The sequence below is a fragment of the Xyrauchen texanus genome, chromosome 15 (genome assembly GCF_025860055.1).
Source record: "Xyrauchen texanus isolate HMW12.3.18 chromosome 15, RBS_HiC_50CHRs, whole genome shotgun sequence".
NCBI classification, from domain to species: Eukaryota; Metazoa; Chordata; class Actinopteri; order Cypriniformes; family Catostomidae; genus Xyrauchen; species Xyrauchen texanus.
In genome coordinates, this window is record NC_068290.1 from 9,223,093 (window position 1) to 9,250,826 (window position 27,734).

General features: G+C 43.2%; 1 protein-coding gene across 1 annotated transcript in view; it reads left to right on the forward strand.

Annotated features, from left to right (window-relative positions):
- The window catches only part of cpne4a (copine IVa), a 111,276-nt gene that overhangs the window by 26,990 nt on the left and 56,552 nt on the right, over nucleotides 1-27,734 (forward strand). The gene's annotated exons all lie outside the window — the stretch shown is intronic.

The window sequence follows — 27,734 nt, forward strand, 5'->3', positions numbered from 1 at the left end:
GGTGAATAAATAACTCATTTTGTGTTCCATGGAAGAAAGAAAGTAATCCAGGTTTTGAAAGACATTAGGGTGAGTAAATGATGACAGGAGTTTCATTTTGGGTGAACACCAAATTTCATTTTTATGTATTCCGTGAGGGCCGCTGGTTGAGCTCGTTCCATCATTCTCTCTACAATTTTCCAATTTCAAATGCCCCCTAGCCAAAAAACTGTCCCATCCAATTTGATTACTACTGATCTTTTTTAGTGTGTAGTTGTAAATAATAGAGCTAATAAATCAAAGACATTTTCAAAGAAAAGTTTTTTTTATGCAGCTCAAGAAGTGAGCTGTTTCTATTAACCCCCAATTACCATTTAAAACGTCTTTTAAAGAGACAAATGTCAGTGATATTTAGTTTCTCCATAGCCTCTCTTCAAGCTGCCTGAAGCAGATTTGCATTTCTAATCCAACCAACAAGAGCAATGTGATTTATTGTAGTGTTGACAAAAACGAAATAATTGCATTTCTCTTCACACCTCTTAACCCATTTCCTTAGTATTCAATGCTATTATAAGCCGGACTCATTTATCTGAAAATGTCAGCTGAACATGCTATTGTATTGTGTGCCCACATGACTTAAAAATTATATCCTTGAGGTTTTTTTTTTGCACTAAATCTAATTTGAGTGGAATATCCCACTCTGATAGTCTCCCTCTTATCTCTCACTTTCTAACTAGGAGCATTATCAAACCTTAAACTGAAGTATGACAGTGTTAATTAAATTCTGTCTGTACTGTATCTCGCTATCATGAATATCCCTCATTCATCCAGCACTGTGAGAAGAGATTACTACAAATACTGTCTTAGAGGTCACTGGATTAGGAAAAGAAAATGACAGAAATAGCTGTATTGCGTTAAAATAAACTTGGCCTTCTGCTTTTTCATCGCAACTGCTTTAAAATCAAGCGATTATGTGTAAGGGATAATGTACAGTCAGCCAGTTACCTACCAAATGATTTCAACATGATTACATGGGAAATCCTCATGTTGGTTAAAAAGTTAATGTACTCAGAAATCAAGGACATGCTGTCTATATAAGCAAGGTTAGCAGTGCTTACCTAAGAAGGGTGTAAAGAAAAATGACAATATTATATATCTAAATATAATTGTTAATATACGTAACTACTGTTTTCCTTCAAATTCGTCATCTTTCCTCATACTTGAGCTGCACAGACAGTTATTCATTTACAATCTTTAATTTGTGCGATATGAGCAATATTACTGTCCTGAATTTAAAACAATTTGGTCATGAATTTTGCCATTGTGACAATTGTTTCCATTGACTGGTGGGTTCTAAGGCAACAATTTACATCAATAAAATTTTTGAGACATTAGGGGAGAGCGGGGCACATACTAATGCAGGGCTAGATGTAACACATGTGGTTTAAACGTTCCCACACATGCTGGTAAGACGAAACTTAATTTGTTTACTTGTTGCCATATCAACACTGTATAGATAAAAATGTATTAGGAAGATATTGCCAAAAGTTCATTTCAAAGTAGCAAAAGTGAAAATTCACATTCACATTCAAATTTTCCTCTCAGTTTTTAGTATTTAAAATGAAACAATCTTGGTATCATTTTAATCTCCAGTCTTTTAGTTAGCATCTTACATAGTCTTTTAATTCTCAGATAGCCAGCAGAAGTGACCAGCCAGGTTTAAATCCCAGTTGCGCCGACGAGGCACGTTGTAACACTGCGTTACAGTGTGCCCCAATTACAAAAAACGATATGCAGTTCCATGCAGTCGGATATGTAATTTACATAATTCCCCTTAATGTGTGTGTGTGTGTGTGTGTGTGTGTGTGTGTGTGAGTTGTCATCAATCCATGCATTATTTCAATCAATGCTGTTGCTTTGTTGTGTATTTATTGTCAAGTGTCAAAATTATTGCTATATTATATATGACAAAGTTAATAAATAGCTTTTATTGACATAAAGCTTATTTAGCTTATCTTCTAGGCTTTTTAATGACATCAGATACAGTTGTTAGAGGGGGATTTTAAGCTGTTATGTGGTCTTGTTACAACGTGCCCCACCTATTGTGGTTTATGTTACATTAGTAGTTCTGCATACGATCTTCAGGAATCCTTTGAAAGCGAATAACTGTATTAATATACAGTATAATTTACAGTAACGTCTGTTGATAGTGTTCTGTTTTGAAATCTCACATTCAGCTATAGCTCTTTATTGACCCTTGGCAAAGATTAGTGTTTGTTTGTTTAGCTGGTGGCTCTTGAATGAGTGTAAGTACAGGAGACAGCAGCACTTGTGGGCCTAAACAAGCTTTTAAATTGTGAATGAGTCAGAGAGAGTGAAGACCTGCTGCTGACACTGCCCGCGATTAGAACACTGCCACGCTGCAGCTGCTCGAAGGATGAGCGACCATTAAAAAGAGAGCAATGGTTGCAAACAATTTAAACAGGATGCACTCCAGCACACTAACTGCTGACACGATGGGCCCATGGGCTCATGGGTGAAAGGCCTTTAATGCACTCAGTCTCTCGGGTCATTTCCATTTTGTGCCCTTGGAAATACGCTGAAAGGACATTTATGCATGGCAGCTCCATTGAGAAAAGCTTTCGCTTTTTGGTGCTGAGCAGCTGTGGTATAACGTAACAGTTCATGTAAATTCATGGTATCAGCCTCTTTACTTATTCACTGTCCTCTTCACTTCTCCATGATTTCATTTTCTTCCATTAATAACTATCAACTTTAGGGACCTTATTCACAATAGCAGCATATTTGATTTTTGTCGTGAATGAAAATGAGGTTGTGAGGGATAGACTTACAGTCTCTTCAATGGCATGTAAATAAAGCTCCTAGATCAAATCTAAGGTTTTATTTTTTTTTTGTATACTGAAATTTCTTGGAAAGATTTTTTGTCAGCAGAGTGATCCAAAACACTTTAAACAACAGTATTACACATTGAGGAGCATGTAAGTTTATCCCTTACTGTCTCGTTGTCTTTCCTGTCTAAAAATAAAGATGGTGCTACTGTGAATAAGATCAATTAGGCCTGTTTCACACCAAATCTTTTTTGCTTCCCATATTAACAGGCCTTATAGTTAACATATCCATGTCCAACAATTATTGATATTTTTATTAATAAATATGTAATTTATTAATAAAAATATGAAATAGGTTTTGTCACAGAACAAGTTTATTTTTTATAAAATTTCTTAAAATATCAAACTTCCAAGAGGATTTGATAAAATATACATACAAATTAGTATTTTGTTATTATAAAATTATATAAATTATATTCATAATTGTTTTTAGGGTTCCCACAGTCATGAAAAACTTGAAAATTGTGTTTTCCAGGCCTGAAAATTAATGGATATTAATAAAATCTTAAAAAGTAATGGAAATTTCTATAGCTAATATAAATATTTTCAGTTATGCTCTGGTACAACTTATTTCATTGGCTAGAAATTGCTGTTCATGAGTGCAGTCTCTATAAAAGTATTTGGTAACTACAATAAGATATTTCTTAACATTAGTTAAGAAAATAGTTAACATAAACTAGCTATGAAAAATACTTTTACAGCATTTACTTATTTTTATCAATGCTAATTCCTACTAATAATTTTTTTACATTAAAAGTTGTATAAGTTAACATTAGTAATTTAAAATGAACTCAATATATATTATCTAACGTTAACAAATAGAACCTTATTGTAAAGTGTTACTAATAATTTTTTCAAATCCTTGTCCAATAATCACAAATAATTGGTCATTTAAAAAAAAATGGGAATTCATTTTAAGGAGCAACCAACATTCCGCATTCATCGTAGAAATATCATTTTAAAGGTTTTGGCACTAAGACAAGATAAAAACCTTTACATTTCAAAATGTCATAATTTGTGCTCCCATTGAACTGACATAACCATCTCCATTTCACTGAAAATAAACACAATCTGAGCAAAAAAAGAAAAAAAAAAGGTCCAAAGTTACATTGCACACAGTTACAATGACCAGCATGTCAGATCCCAGTGCCCTGCCTGTCAGCTCTCGGCAATAAGAAGGTAAAAGGCAGAACTGAAGGTGAGAGTGTGACTGTCACCAACAGCATTCAGTTGCACATCTGAATGACTGGCAGGTGGAGCTGTTATTTCATCAACCCAGAATGCCAATCAAAGGCGCCGATAGCACTCCTCTATTTAGTAAGTATAAAGCATCTCCATATTGCCTTAAGCGTGCAATCTAGATTTCCTTCAGACAGATCAAAAAACTTTTACTGCTACTGTGTATCTGTAGCTGCAAGATTTAGTGATGTAATCCTAGTTATTCTTGCATCACAATGACATATTATGACATCAGTGCAATCAGGCAACATTTTTACATATTGATGTTTGGTGTATTAATGCAAAAAAAGCCATGAGGCGCTGTATGTTACAGTAGGGCTGTCAATAGGGCTGAGAAAATTATATTCAAATTTTAAAGACAATTTCAGTTAGGGATGAAAAGCTCAAGACATCTGACTTTTAAATTGACATTGACTCCTACATCCACAAGAGAGCGCAATGAATCAATATAAACTAAGGAGCACCTTGTTGTAGCTATTGTTTATTGCAAAGAACATGGCTGTTAACAGAAGTGTGTAAAATTATAAAAACGAAAGATTTAGCCAGTCCATATTCTGAAATCTTTGGTTAAAGTAAATCGAGAAAAGAAATGCTTCAATAGATGGCTCTACGTTAACTTAGTGTTGCACAGTATCCTATACCGGTGCCATGGTACTTTCACAGGCTGTGTCTCCTCTGGAAGGATGCATCATCCGGAGGTCACATTTGTCGGCCGCATGCATCATCGAGGCTGTCTCGTTTCAGATAAGCGAGTAGGACACTTCAAATGCAGCCTTCGAATGCGACCTTCTTTCACGGGAATTCGGAGGACGTAGGCACTCACAACCCACAATTCTTTGCTTCATATATTATATCATATGTATAATTATATTAATATATAATTAAAATAAAATATAAGATGAAAAATTTGCTCTTTACATCATTATAACTCTCCCAAAATTTACATCATAAATTCCCTTCCAAAGGGACTTTGTTACCATTTCACTCGAAGCGCTCGCGCTTGTTAAAGAGTGGCGTGCTGCCATAGCAACCATGTTACGTTCCATTTCCATTTGTCCTACGAAGACCATCTCATTTAAATGAGACTTGTTTAAAGGAGGACGCTCAGTATACTGCAGCCTTCAAAGGACGTATACATACCTTGCATGCAGCCTTTGAAACGAGACACAGCCACAGACTCAAGCTTTCAAAATACCGGTGGTACAACAGTGTTTATTATTAAATGCAGTTGTATGTATACCTTATGCTTATGCTGTGAGATGCTGATAAGCAGAGGGGGACTCAAGTTACATGACTTGACGCGAGTCTGACTCGAGTTGCAAATTTAAGGACTTGTGACTTGCTTGACTAAATGAAGAAAATGACTTGACTTGACTTTGACTTGAGAACGTCTCTGTTACTGATGTAACCTCCGTTCCCTGATGGAGGGAACGAGACATTGTGTCGATGAGTTGACACTAGGGGTCGCTCCTGCGGAGCCCAGACATCTCTGATCTTGAGAAAAGGCCAATCGAAATTGACGTGTGGAATTTGCATGCCACTCCCCCGGACATACGGGTATAAAAGGAGTGACGCTGCAAACACACATCAGGTAACGCACTGAGGAGCCGAGCCAAAGACCCGGCGCTTTCAGCAGTTGGTTCAGTGTTGTGGCAGGAGGGACACAACATCTCGTTCCCTCCATCAAGGAATGGAGGTTACATCAGTAACCGAGACGTTCCCTATCTGTCACTCACTCGACGTTGTGTTGATGAGTTGACACTAGGGGTTCCAATGGAAAATGGCACAAGAGCTGAACCGAGTTACGCAGACTGACGGTGCGAGACGGGCAGACCACTGTGTGCCTCGTAGCCAGCGCAGCAAGCCGTCGCTTAACTACCCCAGCACACTGGCAGGCATGAAGCGGTCCCCTGCACCTAGGAGAACGGCTAACTGCTCAGAAGTATAAGGACTGGCTGGCCCAGCCGTGGCCTTCTCTCTATTGTTCTCCCCAAAAAGGAACGAAATAGTTCGGCTTGGGGCCAAATATATGGTCCAAGCTGGGGGGTGTCCCTCCAAAGAGGAGGACAACATGGAGACCACACCCGGCCCCGAGTTGATGTGCCAACTGGACTTACATTTTCTGTATTATTTTTATATATATATATATATATATATATATATATATATATATATATATATATATATAAATATTTAAATAGAACTATTTATAATTATTTAATCATTATATATTTAATTGTTATTTGAGGGGCTTTCCAAGTGATGAGAGAGAGAGAGAAACAACAGAAAGTGATGAGAGAGAGAGAGAAACAACAGAAAGTGATGAGAGAGAGAGAGAAACAACAGAAAGTGATGAGAGAGAGAGAAACAACAGCAAGTGATGAGAGAGTGAAATATAACAAGTAATGATAAGGACACCAGATAGACAGCAAGAGGTGAATAGTGAATGTTGTATGTTGAATGTGTGTGTGTTGAGAGAGAGAGTGTGTGTATGTGTGTGTGTGTGTGTACATAATGTTAAACTAATGTTAACATTAAACACCTTTTATCTCTCGCGTAGCGTTCTGGTGGAAGGAGAGAGAAAAAACAGCAACACTTGATGAGAAGGGAGAGCAACAGGAGCAGATAAAAAGAGATTGACTGAACTCTCTAGGACAGTTGTTTTGTTGACTTAAAATGTAATATATACACAACAGTTCATATTATGTTCTACTAAAGTCTCTAGCGAGTGAGACAAGAGAGAAAAACTCTTAGAGTGATCCCTGTATTTGCATAAAATAGTCTGGGCTAAGCCCCGGATGTCCTTCAATGCCGGAAACGCCTCTGGGCACATTTCTGTCTAACTTATTTTTCCTTTGGTATTTGCTTAAAGCCAGGCATACATGATGTGAGTTCTGACACTCGGGAGGTCGTGAGCATGTAAATGTGCTTTAAAGCTGCACATAGAAAAGTTACAAAATCTTGTTTTAGTGCAGCGTTTGATTGACAGGTAGAACTTTCAACCTAGAAGTCCTTGGTGTCACCAGACACTCGCTTCAGGAGTTAAAAAATCAATCACACATCCACTATACAATTATAACAGATGCTATACCCCCCTAAATGAAGCCCTAGAACTGAAATGAATGCAAGTAGGATGAATAAATATAGTCCATGATGGAAATTTAAAACTCTGTCCATCAGAGTGATAAAGATTGTTTTCTAGCGCAACCTGTATGGCAAACGATTTGTTTGAAGTGCAGAGTTTTCATTGATCGTTTGAGTTGTTACACCTTTTACTGATTGATCAACTTCAGGTAGATCGTCAAATTGGCTCGTTCAACTGCACACACTTCAAGCCAACAGTGGCCACATTTTTTAAGCTGCTCATAAGCCACTTGGCCCCACTTGTAATTCCTCTCACACGATGCGAGCCATGACCACACGAGCACCAACGATTTCCACATGATCTCTCCTGACTGGAAAAACCAAGACAGCCGAACAATTGCACCGTGTATGCCCCCGCCTTAAGTGGAGCTGTGGCATATTATGATGTGCCACTCCTAAACTCTAGTGACATTTAAGAAATTATATCAATATTCATGAAGCATGAGCATAAACATGGCATGCTGACAGAGTTATGCCTCTAGACATGGATCATCAGGACACAGATGATTGCAAACTTCCAGTCATGTGACGTAAACATCCTTTCGCTGTACGTTGCAGGTTCCACCACCCCTCTGTGTGTGCCCATGTAATGTCTTCTCAGTGGTTTTTCCTCTGTTGATTCAATCTGATGGACTTTGGCAGAACATCTGTTTCGCATTTGGGAGCTCTCTTTTACCATAATTAATTTACACAATCAAAACTTGAATTTTTAAATTTCTCCCAGCAGTATTTGCAATTTTTCTTGCAGCATATTGCCTCACTATCTCTTAATTAATTAAAATATTCCCTTTGCATGGAGTAATTATCTTCACTAAGTGTGTGTCTATTGGTAAAAACTCCATAGCTGTGTTCGGAATGAAATACTAACTTATTAATTAATAAGCATTACGCAATGCACACTGCATATTATATATTTTTTTAAATAGTAAACCAGTAGGCATTAATTCAACATTTATATGGTAGTGTGCTACATTGTTGTCACATAACCGCATGATGTTGCGTGTGAGAGCCTCTTCAGATTTTTTTTATTTTTTATTTTTTTTATGATTTTGAATTCAACTTCCAAAACGAGTGTATCTTTGACCATTTAATTGCATAATTATTGTTGGAAAAAAGTGCTGTGGCAGAAATCATGCAATTCAAGTGTCTACATTTTGTCAGTCCAACTAAATCACAACTTCTGCAAATGATTTGCTTTAAACTGAAATCATCCACCCACCCTTATAGCTTTTTTCTTGAACACAAAATTATTTATTATTAAAATGCTATTTGCTATTTTCCAAACAAAAATGCATGGTGATCACTGGCTGTTAAGTTCAGTTGCAGTTTTGTGTAGATGTTAGGTTGGGATTTAAACCCTTTCACAAATGAAAAAAAAAATAAATAAAATACCACTAGACTAAAACATCTTAACTCTGAATAAATAACTACTAAGTTTATAAAGAATTTCTCAAATTAAGGTACCAAGTAAACCAGGACTGCCACTGGTGCACCTTCAAAATAAATATATGATGCCCTTGATTCTGTGCATACTGAAAATGTATATACTGTACTGTGCAGTGTATGCATACGATATGCTCCAGAAATAGTAAATGTAGTATACCTGTATACTAATCTGAACACAGACTATATTTTTCTGGAAACAGTCATTGAGTTGCGATTGCCACACTTTCCATCTCTTTTCCCTCCATCCTTTCATCTTCCTCCCTGAAAAATATTTTTTTCTACCGCCTCTTTGTTAACATCTCTCTGCTTCTACACAGGTGTTCAAAGACAGACGAGAGAGAGAGAGAGAGAGAGAGAGAGAGAGAGAGAGAGGTCTCAGTTCTGTCACTTTTCTTATTTGCCTCATTTGAAATGGACAGCTGAATCCATACATGAAGGAAATTTTTCTTCACACAGGTTTGACCTCATTTAAAGCCATGCGACAATGCGTGCTGTGACAAGTAAGTGAAGAAACATCTCATTTAGGGTGTCAGCGTGCAGTTGAGATGGTTAATGATAGCTCAGTTGTTATATACCCAGCAGCCCCTCCACCTCAGGCTCTGTTTGAATATGTGGTGAGAAGGTGCCATGCTGATTAGCCCTGATGAAAACTTTCATTCTCTCTGATGGGGTAATGAGGAAGTAAGAGCAGCCCATTAACTATGAGAATGAATGTGGCTGCACAATCAGGAACAGTTCTGTCTGAAAGGAACAGTAATGAAACAGTGACCTGGTCTGACAAAACAATCCCAAAAAAGCATAATCATTTTTTGTTTTTATATATATTTCTTGGTGGGGATAAAGAAAAAATAAAAATAAAACAGTTGCGGCTGGTGCTTTTCAAAAGTAGGCAACCACAGACTATGGTTTTTGGTGTCTGCAAAGTTGCTCCCAAAGCTGCTTCTACTACTCAATCAGTGAGTAGTAAGATAATTAACCAATAAACTTAACCAAGATAATTAAGCTCGAAACTTGTTTTGTCAGGTCGAATATAACTGCATGTGCATTTCAGAGCCTCCGAACATTATTTTACATTTCATACACTGTCAATACACTTACATCACCGCTTCAATTATTGCCCATTTATTGTGAAGTCCCGGCTAATGGTCAACTGATATGGGTTTTTCAATGGCCAATACCAATATCTAGAGAGCATGATGGCGATATCGATATAAATGCAGATAAACATAATACAATTTAACAACAGCAAATCAGATGTACACAATTTCTAAAGGGAAAAAAACACTTCATTAATGGAATATTTCCTCAAATTTGTATAAACTTGAAAAGAAAGAGCCTTAAAAACAGATGGCGTTGACTATCCACTGACAAATAGATTTTAAAGATTTTGAAAGTGACAAGTGAAAGTTAACACTCTTGTTAATTGGCCAAGCGAGCAAGGCTATCGGCCGATGCGATAATCGGAAAATGGCCAAATATTGGCAGATTAATCAGCCTGGCCGATATATCAGTATATCCAGTGGCACCTGCAGCTGTACGGCCATACACACTGTGCGTACATGAGCACTCTGACTTAACTGAGAAATAAATAGATTTATATTTATGCATTTGGCAGACGCTTTTATCCAAAGCGACTTACAGTGCAATTATTAGAGGGACAATCCCCCGGAGCAACATGGAGTTAAGTGCCTTGCTCAAGGACACAATGGTGGTGGCTGTGGGGCTCGAACCAGCAACCTTCTGATTATCAGTTATGTGCTTTAGCCCACTACGCCACCACCACTCCACAAGAGAGATTTACTCTCAGAATATTTCACCAATAATGAAATGTGTCCCATATTTCTGTTGGCTGTTTAAAAGAACTAGCAATGCCCAATTTGCAAATGAATAATTATTTTGAGTCGGTTCTTTTCAGTGAATTGGCCAAGCAGGCTCGAATTTGTATTTCAGTATGATTCGTTCAGACCGCTCTCTCACTGAATCATTTGGAGCGGTCTCTCACAAAAACACTTGTGCTGTTTTTCAATCGTTTTCAATGTAAACATGTCTTTTGACAACTGCATCACATTTCACTGTGCTTTTAGCATCTCTCACAGGAGCGCTGCATTTTTAGATGCTGTGTCTAGTTAAAAATAACTTCTTGAACTAATAAACGTGCGTCTCAAGACACCTGCATTCTGCTCTATTCGTTATGGTGTGTTTTATCCAAGATGGCGGCGCGGTAGCACGCACGCGGTAGCACGCAGCGGCCACTCCGGATCCACAATGGTGCTATTTTTGTTAAAAAAGCCCGACATTTGCAACACATGGACATCGGAGCAACCAGTGTTCGTGTCTACCATCGCCAGACACTACTCAAATATAAGACTCATGCAAAAACCAAGTTGCATGATGACCTGCAGGAGGCGCTACGCGTACTCGGCTTGCTGCGGAGACCAGGCCTCCAGCCCTCGGCGTCGCCTGATGCCGGTGGCCGGGGGAGAAGACGTCGTAAGCGGTGTGCGAGAAAGCGGAAGCGCGGAAAGAGGGCGGGGGTCCATGCTAGGCTAAAAACAAACCCTAGCCGGCCGGCTCTCCCGTCTATCCTGCTCTCAAATGTTTGCTCCCTGGACAATAAACTGGACTATATCCGACTCCAGCAGGCTATGCAGCGTGAGTTTAGAGACTGCTGCGTCTTTGTTTTCACGGAGACGTGGCTCAGCGACAGAGTTCCGGATGCCGCCATTCAGCTAGACGGGCTCGCCTCGTTTCATGCCGACAGAAATACAGCTCTCTGCGGTAAGACTCGCGGTGGTGGCTTGTGTGTTTACATCAACACGGAATGGTGCAAGAACTCTATGCTAGTCTCTAGTTACTGTTCATCGCTGTTGGAGCTTGTGACTGTTAGATGCAGACCTTTTTATCTACCACGGGAATTCACCAATGTTTGCATAACCGGAGTTTACATTCCCCCCAGCGCTAATGCTAAGGAAGCGCTCTGTGAACTGTATGGGGCTATGAGCGAACTGCAGAACGCTCACCCCGACGGACTGTTTATTGTCGCCGGAGATTTCAACCATGCAAATCTCAAGACAGTGCTCCCTAAATTCCATCAGTATGTGGACTTTGCAACGAGAGGGGCGAACGCGCTTGATCTTGTTTACACAAACATCCCAGGCGCTGCACCGGGCGGAGCCCCGCCCCACCTCGGCTACTCAGACCACATCTCTGTTATGTTAATTCCAGCATACAGACCGCTCGTCAGACGCACAAAACCACTTCAGAAGCAGGTGAAAACCTGGCCAGCAGGAGCCATCTCTGCTCTTCAGGACTGTTTTGAGTGTACTGACTGGCACATGTTCAGGGAGGCTGCAACATATGGCGATTCTACCAACTTGGAGGAATACACATCATCAGTGACCAGCTACATCAGCAAGTGCATTGATGATGTCACTTTCTCCAAGACCATCACCACACGCTCCAACCAGAAGCCGTGGATGACTGCGGAGGTGCGCACGCTGCTGAGGTCCCGAGACTCCGCCTTCAGAGCAGGCGATAAGGCAGCCCTAAGAACAGCTAGGGCCAAACTGTCACGGGCAATCAGAGAGGCAAAGCGCGCACACGCCCAGAGAATCCACAGTCACTTCCAGGACAGCGGTGACACGCGGCGCATGTGGCAGGGCATCCAGGCCATCACCAACTACAGGACAACATCAGTTGCCTGTGACAAAGATGCCTCCCTTCCAGATGCGCTGAACGACTTCTACGCTCGGTTTGAAGTGCAGAACGACGTGATGGCGAGGTCCACCCCTCCTCCCAACGACCAGGTGCTCTGTCTTACCACGGCAGATGTGAGGAAAACTCTACGTAGAGTCAACCCACGGAAGGCTGCTGGACCAGACAACATTCCTGGCAGAGTGCTCAGAGGATGTGCAGACCAGCTAGCAGATGTTCTTACCGACATCTTCAACATCTCTCTGAGCAGCGCCGTTGTTCCAACGTGCTTCAAGGCCACCACCATCATCCCCATGCCAAAGAAGTCTTCAGTGTCCTGCCTCAACGACTACCGTCCCGTCGCACTTACACCCATCATCATGAAGTGCTTCGAGAGGCTCGTCATGAGGCAGATTAAGACCCAGCTGCCCCCTCACTAGACCCACTGCAGTTTGCGTATCGTTCAAACCATTCAACGGACGATGCCATCACCACAACCCTCCATCTGGCCCTCACCCACCTAGACAATAAGGACTCATACGTTCGAATGCTGTTCATAGATTTCAGCTCAGCATTCAACACAATCATTCCCCAGCACCTGATTGGAAAGCTGAACCTGCTGGGCCTGGACACCTCCCTCTGCAACTGGATCCTGGACTTCCTGACTGGGAGACCTCAGTCAGTCCGGATCGGGAACAGCATCTCCACCACCACCACACTGAGCACTGGGGCCCCCAGGGCTGTGTGCTCAGTCCACTGCTGTTCACTCTGCTTACTCACGACTGTGCAGCAATGCACAGCTCGAATCACATCATCAAGTTCGCCGATGACACGACCGTGGTGGGTCTCATCAGCAAGAACAACGAGTCAGCATACAGAGAGGAGGTGCAGCGGCTGATCGAACTGGTGTAGAGCCAACAACCTGTCTCTGAATGTCGACAAAACAAAAGAGATGGTTGTTGACTTTAGGAGAGCACAAGGTGAACACACTCGCTGAACATCGACGGCTCCTCTGTGGAGATCGTCAAGAGCACCAAATTCCTTGGTGTTCACCTGGCGGAGAACCTCACCTGGTCCCTCAACACGAGCTCTATCACCAAGAAAGCCCAGCAGCGTCTCTACTTTCTTCGAAGGCTGAGGAAAGCACATCTCCCAACCCCCATCCTCACTACATTCTATAGAGGAACTATTGAGAGCATCCTGAGCAGCTGCATCACTGCCTGGTTTGGGACTTGCACCGCTTCGGACCGCAAAGCCCTGCAGAGGATAGTGAGGACAGCTGAGAAGATCATTGGGGTCTCTCTTCCCTCCATCAAAGACATTTACAAAAACACTGTATCCGCAAAGCAACCAGCATTGTGGACGACCCCACACACCCCTCACACAAACTCTTTACCCTCCTCCCGTCTGGCAAGAGGTACCGAAGCATTCGGGCCCTCACGGCCAGACTGTGTAACAGCTTCTTCCCCAAGCCATCAGACTTCTCAATACTCAGAGACTGGTTTGACACACACGTGTCCTGAGTTGCACTTTAATAACTGTCACTTTATAACTGTCTGCTACCTCAATAACTGCTATGTGCATAGAACATTATCTCATAGTATGTTATGTTTACATTTTTAGAAACTGTCATCTTTTTGCACTACTGAGTACTGGTCGGCGCTGCACTGTCTATTGTCCTGTTCATTGTCAGTAATTTGTTGTACTGTCCTGTACTTTTTGCACATGTTTGCACGTGCACTTTATATAGGTATATATAGGTAGTTTATATAGGTATTTTATTTCGTTGTGTAGTCTCATGTGGTCCTATGTTGGTCCTTTGTTGTTTTTATGTAGCACCATGGTCCTGGAGGAACGTTGTCTCGTTTTGCTGTGTACTGTACTAACTGTATATGGTTGAAACGACAATAAAAACCACTTGACTTGACTTGACTTTTGCTTTTTTTAGCGCAAAAACACATCTGTCTGAACGGTTACTGGAAGAAATGCTCAAGGCAATAGTTACATGAACGCTACTCATACTAAAGAAAATAAAACAAATGCTTATTTCAAAGTAAACGCTTTGGTGTTGTTTTTTGCACACACAAATGTTCCTGGTGGAGCATGCACCCGGGCCCCCATAGATATAAGGTTTATTAGACAGATTTCTGTGCGTACCATCAGATTAAATCCTGCAGGCACCACTGGGTCTATCACTAGTCCCGGACATTTTTAAGCTTGACCAATTATTATATAGAGAATCCCAGTTTCCAGGTGTGATAAAAATACATTTATATTGATTGAAAGCACAATGTCCAATAAACAAGCAAATATAGATCCAATATTAATAGTGCTCATGAAGCTCTAATAGGATGAAAAAAGCACGCCGTCTGGGTTGGAACCATAATGACATGTTTAGAGCCTCTTATCGAATGAATGTTGGTTTTTACTTCTCTGAAATCTACAGGTACAGTATCTGCCATAGCCTCTAATTGAAACATGGCTTCAGTAGAGCTCTAAGGGTCATGCGTCCACTGACTTCAATGGACATTTTCATGTCAAATTCTTTTTTTTATAGACTGCATTGCGAAAAAACAAAGCGATAATGATGTGTGATATTTAACATTTTTATATGCTAAAATATTGAAATGCACAAAGATTAATATGTAATTTATACAGATTATTTGTACATTTATTACTCTTCTTTGCCGCATTTCTTATAAAATTTTAGGGAAACAATTCTTCCCTCGTAGTCTTAAAAGCAAAAAAAAGGTAGATGACATAAAAAGGCTAAAATGTAAATATATATAATTTATTTATTAAATATTTCACATATATAACTTGCCATCTAAATGAATGAATAAGTCTTTCTCACACACATCTGGAAATTTACTAAATGAAAAATTACCCATCATTGGGGTAGGGTAGGGATGAAACGAGAAGCAAACTTCTGTGATTGTAAACAACATCATGTAAATCATGGTTCAAATAGTATTTAGGGAGAGTTGACAGCTGCAATTAGTGGTTTGGGTGCCAAGCAAATGCCAACCCTAAAACTCATCTGCATTTTGGAAATAAGTCTAAAAAATTGCAACATATGACTACCCATGTATATAAGCAACTTTATGAAAAAACAAGCCCAAACTCACTTATTATAAGCAGACATGGCAACGCTGTGATAAAAGCAAGGTAAATGTGGCTTCCATTGGTAATTTGAGCTGTATGTGGGGGATGTTTCACATATTGTGGCTCATCCTTTGGGGCAGTGCTATTCGTAAGGTGTGTGTGTGTGTGTGTTGTTGTATGCATGTGAGAATGTGTGAGAATAAATGTGATGAAACCTTATGAAATATGTTCATGCTTGCCAAACCTCATCTGGCATATTACACAAACAATGGAAAGGCCAAGGCACAAGGCTGGTGTGAAACCATTTATTGTCCCGAAAATGTTCTATGCTCTTTTAATAGATCAGACATTCCTAGTATTCGTTCACAACAGTATGTAATTGCGAATACAGTTATCCTTAATAGAAAAATTCACCCAAAAACGTTCTTCTTTGGAAGAGAAAATAAGATATTTTGAAGAATCTCCAAGCTGCTCTTTTCCATGCAAATAAATGCATATGGTTACCAGGGATAGTCAAATTCCAATATGGAGGAAAAAAACAAAAAACATAAAGGATCATAAAATAGTCACTACGAATTGAGCTATATTTTTCAAGTCTTCTGAAGCCAAAATATAGTTTTGAGTGAGGAACAAACTGAAATTGAAATCGTCATTCAGCTCTCAAATCTCATTCCCATATTCAAACATATATCAAGATGTTTTGTGCCAAGTTTAGCGTCAGAGACACGTGTTTCCTAACTGACTGCATCACAGCAAGTTTGAAAAGTGTGAATGAGATTTGAAAGCTATGGATGAGTTGAAGATTATCAATAAATAAATACTTTAATTTTGACATGTTCCTCACACAAAGCTACAGTATTTCTTCAGAAAGATTGGGGTATAGCACACAAGTCATATGGACTTTTATGATACTTTAATAGTGATATTTTTAAAGATTTGTTTAAGAGTCATTTTTAGAGCTTGGTTCCCAATGTGAAAAGAGCAGTCCGAACATATTGCGATATATTTTGGTTTTGATTTGGAACTACAGGAGGGTGAGTAAATGATGTTAATTTTTGAGAAAACTATTCCTTTAAACCACTGGATTATCGACATGCTGATATATATTACCGTTTGGACAGCTGTCCAGTGAAAGGTTTGCAGACTTAGCAAGCTTAATGACAAGCAGCCTCTCCACCAATGCTGTCTTCAATATGTAGTTATCTCTCCAGAGCTCTGCTGTCTATGTGTTGACTGCTCTGCCTCTCACAGCCAACAAACAGACTGTCAGTCCAGCCCAGAGATGAACCCAGACCCTTGCTTATGGAGGCTTAGAGGGACTTTTCTCAGGCTGAGTGGACATGTGTCTTTTTAAAAAGCTGGCTTGTCCAGGAATTGCCAAGTGGGATCTATTGTACTTGTTGATATGGATGGCTATCCACATATAAAAGGAATGCCTGTGATTTGGCATTGGTCTCTGAGACGACGAGGAGGAGGGCGTGGCCAGGGAATACATGCCAGGTGCTGAGTTGCCCAAAGGAGGTGCCGGTGACACCAGAGAGAGAGAGAGAGAGAGAGAGAGAGAGAGAGATGCGCACACACAGCCTAATGCATCTCGTTCTCTCCCTCTGGTGTCCCCAGCTCCTCCTTTATCCCTCTCCCACTGATTGAGCAACTCAGCGCCGGGCGTACATTCTCTCAGCCCGGCCACACCCTTCTCTTCATCACAGTCTCGTAGAATCACATTACTCTAACTTTTTACGTGGCTCGTTGTACTACGTATCGTGGCAATTTCGTGGTGAATTGAACACTACAGGTGCTACAACAACAACAACTTTTATTCACTTTCACAAAAATCACGAGTAAAATGGCAGATTTATCAGTTTATAAACACTTTTCACCCTTTTCCTCACACATATGACATCAAAACACACTCACTGTAGCGTTTGGCTCGTAAAACACATTTTACATTTAGACATTACATTCTACATTTACAATCTCAGTTTTCATGAGCTCAAGCTACTTTTACAGCATTATTTAAAAAATATAAATTAAGATTATTTAATGCATTATCAACTAACATCAACAATCAATAAACAATAGCATTTTAATAAATTATCATTAGCCATGATTAACTCTGTCATTGTTCACTGGTAATTCATAATTGCTGAATGCATGTACTAACGTTAATAAATTGAATCTTGTAAAGTGCTACCAATTTTTTTTAAAGGCGAAATGTGTCATTTCTGCACTGTTATATGAGCCATCGGCCATCCTGTCATCTTTGCATGGGCCATCAAAAACCCATATTGGTTAACCACTATCTTGGACACTTGCTCATGGTTACTCTAAGTAATTCTTACTTCATATTTGAGACTTTTCCATTGATTACTTGTTCTCACATCCAACTTTCATAGCTCATGTAATGTGTGAGTCCAACTAGTTCCTGAAGTGAAGTTTTGTTTGAGGTTCTCTTTAAATGTTTGTTTTTATAAAGCAATCTTTTAATAGACAAGACATCGTGAAATAGAGGCAATTACTGCCTTTATGATGAACAGTCAAGAATCATTCTGAGAGGTTAAAAAGTTTCACGATGTTACAACAGTTTCTGAATATTTAACAATTAGATGAGCATTATGTTCACTTTGATAAATGAAATGTATCTGCATATTCACTTGCAGAGATAAACAGCTGCTATGAGGTCCATCTTGTATGCCCATTTGAAGTTTATTCCCTCCAGGTGATTAAGGATATGTCAGGCACACCTTTCTCAATAAAACAGCACCGGCTGGCCTGAGGAAGCCCCAGTAAAAACAAACACCTGGAAGAGTCAGGGAAATATTTATAGACCTTAATGAAGAGGGATGGTGGCATCTCCAAATGGTTGGTGCAAATGAAATGGGTTCAGAGTTGTCCATGCTGACTGTTTTAATGGTTGGGTAAACATTTAGAAAAGATATAATGGTGATAAATGTACGAAAATATATTTTGTGGTAAACAAGATGATAATAAGGAATAGACAATAAAAATGGAAATGGGGGAATTCTTGTTTGATTGGAGCCATATTCTTTCTGCCTCTGTGGAAATCAGAAAGCATTTTATGCCGCATTCCATTCACTCTGTCATAATTTACAATTACAATCGATTTCAGAATCGATTTTTCGAAACTCATTAGTTAGAAAACTATACGGAGTACTGTAGTACTCAAATGGGAATTTCCCAGATCCCACTTTGAATAGTACTTAGAAATGAGGAAGGAAAGATATGACAGAAAGAAAAAGGAAAGAAAGTAAGAAAGTGTTTCTTATGTAATTCAATTTTTGTCAAGAGCGTTTACCCTTCTCTTCGTGTTCACAGAGAGCAGTCTGGGAGTGTTCATGTAATATGCAAAAGAGCCTGAAACACTGAGCGATTTTAATGAAAAAGAGAAATAAATCCTGAGTCTCTGAGCAGCCTAAAGAAAGTTAAACAACTGAGACTAAACTGCATCTGAGCAACTGAGGGATGTCAGTTAAAACAAACTAATTTCTTTGCTTGTGTGAGGTAAAAAGGAGCATGGATTTGGCAGCAACGTGTCTTGGATTCATCCGCAGTTTCTGCTCTGAGATTTATTCCATTTACTGGTTTCATTCTAAAGAGCCTAAAGCGCAAGATTTTGGTTAAGGTGATTAGTGTCTCAAATGCAAATACACAGTAATAAAACAGATGTATTATATTTCCTGAGTAAGCTGTGCCTTCTAAACTCATAGAGAAAGTGCCGTTCTGACAATCAATAGCAGGCTGAGTAGTAATCGCTATTTAAGGAATATTCCAAGTTAAAATTATGATTAGCGTTGAAAATGATTTAGACTGTTTGTAAAAAGTGATGCACTTACAATGGAAGTCGTTTGGTTACGTATGTAACCTCCGTTCCCCCGAGGGAGGGAACGACACGTTGTGTCGGAGAAGCGACACTAGGGGTCTCTCTTGAGCGCCGATATTCACCTCTGACCTATTGAAAAGGGCCAATGAGAGTTGGCAGTCAGTATTTGCATACCCCGCCCCGCATACGGGTATTTAAGCGGGGCAAATACGGAAGTTTAGTCAGGATTTTTCTGAGGAGCCGGAATGGTCCGGCCACAACAGACATGGCGGAGGAAAGACACAACGTGTCGTTCCCTCCCTCGGGGAACGGAGGTTACATACGTAACCAAACGTTCCCCTTCTGTCGCTCTCGCCACGTTGTGTCGGAGAAGAGACACTAGGGGACCCATTCCAATCTTGCCATGCCCTGAACCGTGTACGTGAACCTCCGATACAGAGGCGGGCAGGGATTTCATCCAGTGCCGCGCATCATTTGTACCTGGCTGCACGTACCCTTCCCCAATGCCCATAAGAACATCGGAATCCTTCTAGTTACCCTGGAAGGGGAACAAGGCAATGTTTGCCAACATGGGAACGGGCCAGCCTGGCTGGGCCTCTTTTCTCTCTATGTTTCTCGCATAGAGCAATCACGGCCGGGGCCCTTACACGCATATAGGGAAGGGGGTCTTACCCAGACCCTGCGGAGACCACACCTGCCCTTTTTCTTGGGGAGGAAAAGTGGTAGACACGTCACACGGCCGTCTTAGGGCTCGTGTGGAAAGTATGGTGCGGTGGTAGATCCAGCCTCGAAAGGGGGGAGTTGCTACAGCACGGAGACCGGGGCAGCTGTAACTGCCTAAGGGAGACACGGGGGTCCGCTCGTAAGGGGACAGAACCGTGGAATTACACACAGGGGGAGTCCGAGCAGGAGGCCTTACCTGTGGAGCACCTATACCAGTACAGGGTAGCCATCAGGGTACCCGCAGTGGCTTGGGTCGGTGAGTTCCTCCGCTGAACCGCGGACCCGGAGGGCTGGGGAGGAATCGACCAGGGTCCCGACTCGGAGTGGGGCGCCCTGGGAAGAAGGTGCACTACTTTACCTTGACATCAGGAAAAGGGTGCTGGGCGCAAGCGATCCACCCGCCGGTCAGTCTACGTGTTACCGAGTTCTACGGGCTCAGACCTGACAAAACACGAGACGCAACCGACTCAACTCGGAGGTTGTAAAACCTCGCAAAGGTGTTGGGTGTTGCCCAACCCGCGGCTCTACAGATGTCTGCTAGGGAGGTGCCCTTGGCCAGTGCCCACGAGGACGCAACACCCCTTGTTGAGTGAGCTCGGACCCGCAAGGGTAGGTGCATGGCCTGGGTGTGATAAGCCAGTGTGATGGTGTTCTACAACCCAGTGGGCGAGCCTCTGTTTGGAGACAGCATTCCCTTTCTGCCGTCCCCCAAAGCAGACGAAGAGCTGCTCAGAGCGTCTGGTGCTCTGTGTGCGGTCCAGGTAAATGCGCAGGGCGCGCACTGGACATAGCAACGAAAGGGCTGGGTCTGCCTCCTCCCGGGGCAGCGCTTGCAGGTTCACTACCTGATCTCGGAAGGGTGTGGTAGGAACCTTGGGCACATAGCCCGGTCGCGGTCTTAGGATCACAGACGTATCTGCCGGACCGAACTCCAGGCAAGTGTCGCTGACAGAGAATGCTTGCAGGTCCCCGACCCTCTTGATAGAGGCGAGCGCAATCAGCAGGGCCGTCTTAAGAGAGAGGGCCCTGAGTCCAATTGATTCAAGCGGCTCGAAGGGAGGTCTCTGGAGTCCTGCCAAGACTACCGAGAGATCCCAGGAGGGAACTAGGCCTGGCCGGGAGGGATTCAACCTCCGGGCGCCTCTCAGGAACCTGAGGATCAGGTCGTGCTTACCCAAAGACTTGCCGTCTACAGGATCGTGGTGGGCGGCAATGGCGGCAACATACACCTTGAGGGTGGACGGGGACAGCCTCCTGTCCAGCCTCTCCTGTAGGAACAGGAACACTGACCTAATCGCGCATCTCTGCGGGTCTTCAGTTTGGGAAGAACACCAATCTGCGAACAAACGGCACTTTAGGGCGTAAAGGTGCCTGGTAGAGGGGGCTCTGGCTTGGTTGATTGTATTCACAACGGTCGCCGGTAAGCCGGCTAGCTCTTCCGCATCCCGTCCAGGGACCAGACGTGGAGGTTCCAGAGGTCTGGGCGTGGGTGCCAGATCGTGCCCCGTCCCTGAGAGAGGAGGTCCTTTCTCAGGGGAATTCGCCAGGGAGGAGCTGTCACGAGAAGCCTGAGTTCCGAGAACCAAGTCCGAGTGGGCCAGTAGGGGGCCACTAACGTGACTTGCTCCTCATCCTCCCTGACCTTGCACAGCACCGGTGCAAGAAGGCTCACTGGGGGAAATGCGTACTTGCGCAGCCCCGAGGGCCAGCTGTGTGCCAGCACGTCTGTCCCGAGGGGAGCCTCTGTTAGGGCGTACCAGAGCGGGCAGTGGGAGGTTTCCTGGGAGGCAAACAGGTCTACCTGAGCCTTGCCAAACCGTTCCCAAATCAGCTGGACCGACTGGGGGTGAAGCCTCCACTCCCCGCCGGGCAGGCGTTGTCGTGATAGCGCGTCCGCTATGACGTTGAGCTTGCCGGGGATGTGAGTGGCACGCAGCAAGAAGGACGGTCAGCAACTCCAGGCAATTGATGTGCCAACGCAGCGGGGCCCCTTTCCAACGGCCCGCTGCTGCGTGCCCGCTGCACACGGCACCCCACCCGGACCGAGAGGCGTCGGTTGTGACCAGAACGCGTCGGGACACCTGCTGCAGGGGCACTCCTGCCCGTAAAAAGCAGAGGTCTGTCCAAGGTCGGAGTGTTTTGAGGCAGGCGGGGGTGATCCTTGTCTCGGGACTCGAGTCTGGAGCCAGTGCTGGAGTGGTCTCATATGCATCAACCCCAGCGGCGCGACCGCCGCAGAGGACGCCATATGCCCCAGGAGCCTCTGGAAAAGTTTTAGAGGGACCACTGTGCCTGGCTTGAAGGAAGCGAGGCAGTCCAGCACCGACTGAGCACACTCGCTCGTGAGACGTGCTGTCATTGAGACTGAGTCTAACTCCAACCCGAGAAAAGAGATGCTCTGAACCGGAGTGAGCTTGCTCTTTTCCCAGTTGACCTGAAGCCCCAAGCGGCTGAGGTGCTGGAGCACCTGGTCTCTGTGTGTGCATAGTAACTCTCGAGAGTGTGCTAGGATGAGCCAGTCGTCGAGGTAGTTGAGAATGCGGATGCCGGCTACTCGTAGCGGGGCAAGGGCCGCCTCTGCGACCTTCATGAAGACGCGAGGGGACAGAGACAGGCTGAAGGGGAGGACTTTGTACTGAAACGCCTGGCCGTCGAACGCGAACCGTAAGAAGGGTCAGTGTCGTGGCAGAATTGAGACGTGGAAGTACGCGTCCTTCAGGTCTACCGCTGCGAACCAATCTAGATGCTGAACGCCATCCAGAATATTTCTCTGCGTGAGCATTTTGAACGGGAGTTTTAACAAGGCCCGATTGAAAACTCGTAGGTCCAGGATTGGTCGTAAGCCGGCGCCTTTCTTGGGTACAATGAAGTAAGGGCTGTAGAAACCCTTCCTCATTTCGGTTGGAGGGACGGGCTCTACCGCGCCCTTGGCTAAAAGGGTCGCGATTTCCGTGCGCAGGGAACTGGCATGCTCGCCGTGTACTGCGGAAAAGCGGACGCCCCTGAAGGGGGGCGGGAGCCGGGCAAACTGAATTGCGTAATCGAGTCGAATGGTCCGGTGCAGCCAGCGTGATGCGTTGGGAAGCGAAAGCCATGCTTCCCAGCTCTGCGCTAGGGGCACCAAAGGGACGAGTATTTTGGACGTACCCGGTGGGGCCTCGCAGCGGGGCGGAACAGGTAATGCAGCGTCGGGTGGCTTCGTTGCGGCCTGAGGCTGAGGTGCTGAGAATAGACTCAAAGCACTTACCTTGCTCCGCGCGCCCGGCAGGGGGCGGGTTCGTGACTGAGGAGGAGGTCTGATGTTGGCGTCCTCTGGACTCGTCTGAACCGGCCGGCCGGGGGACAGTCGTGGGCAGGCGGAAGGCGGGATCGCCGCGTCCGGTGTACCGGGACTGTCGTAATCTGAAAGCACATTGCTGTGAGAACGGCATTTGCGGGCCAGGTGACCCAGAGGCAAAGGAAATAGCTCTTTTATTGAGAATGTGGGTACCACAGCCCCCGTCAGGGGGTGTGTCAAATGAAAAAACAAAGGATTCTCCACCCGGCCCTCCACCGGGGGACGGAGCGGACTTACCACCTCCGGAGCTAACATCTTCGGCTCTGGGTCGACTGTCTCAGGAACGCTTGGGAGCCTTCCGGGTCCTAGAGGGGGTTCGTGAGACAGGGGGCGTACGCCGCCTGCGGGGTGCTCGACGCTGGGGCTGAGAGCTGGGCCAATCTGGGAGACAGGTGCGTCCAGGAAGCGCTTCTTGTCAGCCTCACGCATCTCGACCAGATTGAGCCAGAGATGGCGTTCCTGGACCACTAGGGTGGCCATCGCCTGTCCGAGTGCCTGCGCTGTGGCCTTCGTCGCTCTCAGGGCGAGGTCGGTCACTGAGCGCAGTTCCTGCAGCACATCAGGATCAGGTCCACCCCCGTGCATGCTTCTGAGTGCTTTGGCCTGGTGGACTTGCAGGAGGGCCATCACATGCAGGGCGGAGGCAGCGCGTCCAGCCACACTGTAGGCCTTCGCGTTGAGCGAGGATGTTGTCCTACAGGGCTTGGATGGGAGTACGGGGCGGCCACGCCAGGAGGTAGGGCTACCGGGGCATAGATGGTACGCAACTGCCCTATCGACCTGGGGAATCGCCCCGTATCCGTGGCGCTCTCCGCCGTCGAGGGTGGTGAGAGTGGAGCGGGTGGCACCTAGACAAGCGGAGAGCGGGGCTCTCCACGTAGACGTCAGCTCGTCATGCACCTCTGGGAAAAACGGGACCGGGGGGATGCGAGGCCGCGAACGGTGCGCTGCCCCCAGGAACCAGTCATCCAACCGTGAAGGCTGTATGGAGGATGGAGGGTTCCAATCCAACCCCACGCTCACGGCGGCCCGGAAAAGCATGTCAGACATCTGAGCGTCGGCCTCAGCCTGGGCCTGCTGGCCCGAAGGCGGCAGTCCAGGGGAGTCCTCGGCATCAGACATCACACTCTCCGATGCAGCGGCGAGCTCATCTGCTTCGGGCTCGGGAGGATAGACAGCCAGGCTGTGAGGCGAGCCGCTATCGCCGCGAGCTTGGACGGGGACCAGCGAGCGTGTCGGGGAACGGGAGGTTCGCTTGGGGCTACCCGGCGAAACTGCACCCGCTGCCGCCCCCAAATCGCCCCCAGCGCCAACCGCATCGTCATCAATCCCGTGGGAAGAAGGAGAAATGCGGGGTGCAGCTGGGGTGGCTTGCTTTCTGTTGAAAGCAAGCCGCGACCGCAACGTGGTCATGGTCATGTTCTCGCAGTGAGAACATGAACCATCCACAAACGCCGCCTCGGTGTGATCGCGGCCCAAACACACGAGACAGCGCCTGTGGCCGTCTGAAGCGGAGAGGCTTCTACCGCATCCAGGAACGACACAGGGGCGGAAGGGCATCTTGAAAAAGACGCGTCCTTAAAAGGACGTTCAACGCCGCTGTGTTTGCTCTTTTAGAGAAATTTGCTCTTTTAGGGAAATTTACTCTTTTAATACACAGTGTGTGTGTGTGTGTCTGCGCTGTCGAAGCGCTCAGGGGCAACAATGCACGCCGTGCAAAGTAGGAGAAAGCCGCTGTTGTGCGCCGTCAAATCCAACAGCAGGCAGATCGTCAGAGAAACGGGAACGTTCAGGCTTCTGTATTCTCGCAGCAGACTGCAAACAGACCATCGGCTCCGAAGAAATTTTCTGACTAAACTTCCGTATTTGCCCCGCTTAAATACCCGTATGCGGGGCGGGGTATGCAAATACTGAGTGCCAACTCTCATTGGCCCTTTTCAATAGGTCAGAGGTGAATATCAGCACTCAAGAGAGACCCCTAGTGTCGCTTCTCCGACACAACGTGGAGAGAGCGACAGAAGGGGAACTATGGGACAAGCGAACCAACTTTTTTTTGTTTAGTCAACAATTTGTGGTTACACGTATGCTGTCAAAAGATCTTAATTTGTATGTTAATCTGGAATATTCCTTTAATATTCCTGTCTATCATTTACATTAAATGCTGTTGTTAGAGCTTGCCATATTGGAGATTGATTTAATCCAATGTGACTCTTGCTACACTTCGTTGAAAGTCTTAGAGGTTACGATTCCATGATAGAACATAATGACCATTAGGCTAAGCACAGTTAGCAAAGGATCAATATTTGCCTTTGTTGTCTAATGATAAGATCAGTAGAAGTGGATTGAAATTGTACTTACTGATCAATTCTTAAAGATCTCATCCCAGATCACTGATTCCATGTTGATCTGGTCCTGAATATCAACACTTGACAAATGACTTGTTCCTTATCAATCAAGCAACTTGACCTAAGATGCAATATTGACTTAAGAATTGCTAGAAAGCCATTACCTTAATTAAAGTAATTAACAATTAACAGACACTTCTGAGCACCCACTCCAGACGGCTCACCTCACCAAGGCTATGTTCAGAAGCATATTGCTTACTGCATACTGTGCAGTATACACTGTAGGACTATATTGCCTAGTATTTTTTAATCTGATCACATGTGGTCAGGTGAAACACATCGCTGGTCATTAAAATGGGTCTCCCAAGACCACTTGTGTTCGGATTTGGAGGTGACAGTCTCTGTTTCATGACAACATACATCAATGTGTCAGGAAGTCAGAAAAGACAAAGCAAAAAAAAAAATGGCACACTGTTTCTCCCAGATGATGTTGAAATGTAATAATGCACCAATGCAACATGTCAAGCAGAATTATCTGTTATTTAAGTGTATAACCTGTATTAAAAGAGCTTCAGGTGTTCGTGCTTGTCATCTTTGTTTATATCAGACACACTAAAGAAGATCTATTTTGGGATAATATATGCAATATTAGAGATTTATTAACAATTTTAGTGGGCCAGTCATTTTTGACAGAGAACACAATATATTTTACACAACACAAGGGTTAATGGCTATGTTTGGAATAACGTAGTAACATACATTTTTATTAGTGCTGCTGCTGCAGTATATAAACTTATGGAGGACGAAACCTGCAAAAATAATAAATAAATAAATGTAATAATAAGAAAATAAATAAAGGAATAAATGTCTTGATAAAACTATTATAATTCGTTTTTAATTAAATGGATTCCTGAATTTATTATTATATGACTTTTTTTCCTTTATTATTTTCTCTATTTATTTTTATTCTTTAAAAAAAAAAATCTTTCATTTATTTATTTTATTTTTGTATTTATGCGTTCATTTATTTTTATATTTATTTATTCCCACATGTATTTATTTCCATATTTAAATATTCCCACATTTATTTATTTTTGTATTTATTCTTGCATTTCGGTCTCTTGTATGATAATTATGTGTGCTGGTCCTGCTTACCATTGGTTTATCATTGATTGAAGCGTGTGCTCAATTACTCTTGACTTGTTTTGATGTGACAGCAGGTTATAGCCAAATCTCATGTAGCATTAATAAAAATAAAAAATAAAAATATAGCTGACACTTAACATATATCTAGAGAGTTGCGCAACTTAGCGAATTAATGTTTAATTTAAAGTAGAGGTGCATATTGATGTTTTAGGAGAGCTGTATGCTGGTATGAATGTCGAAGCACATCCTGAATTGTAAGACTCTCTGCAAAATTTGTCCTTGCATATTCAAAATCTGTGCGAGTCAGAGGGTGTTATCTTATTTGCTTCCGATAAGTACTATTGAACTCTCAACCAATGATGCACTGGAGCTACGCAAGGACCGCCTCCCTCATTTCCATACTGCACACAGAAAAGTAAAAATAAATACATGTATAAATAAATATATATGGGAATATATAAATATGGAAATAAATATATGTGGGAATAAGTAAATCTAAAAATAAATTAACACATAAATAAAAAAATAAAAACAATGCAAAAATAAATAAATAAATAAATAAAAGTTAAAAATAATGTTAAAAATAAATACAGAAAATAATAAATAAAAAAAGTCATACAATAATAAATTCAGGAATCAATTTAATTAAAAACGAATTATATTTGTTTTATCAAGACATTTATTCCTTAATTTATTTTCTTCTACATTTAGTTATTTATTATTTTTGCAGGTTTGGGCCTCCATATAAACTCAGCAAAAAAAGAAACGTCCTCTCACTTTCAGCTGCTTTTATTTTCAGAAAACCTAACATGTGTACATATTTGTAT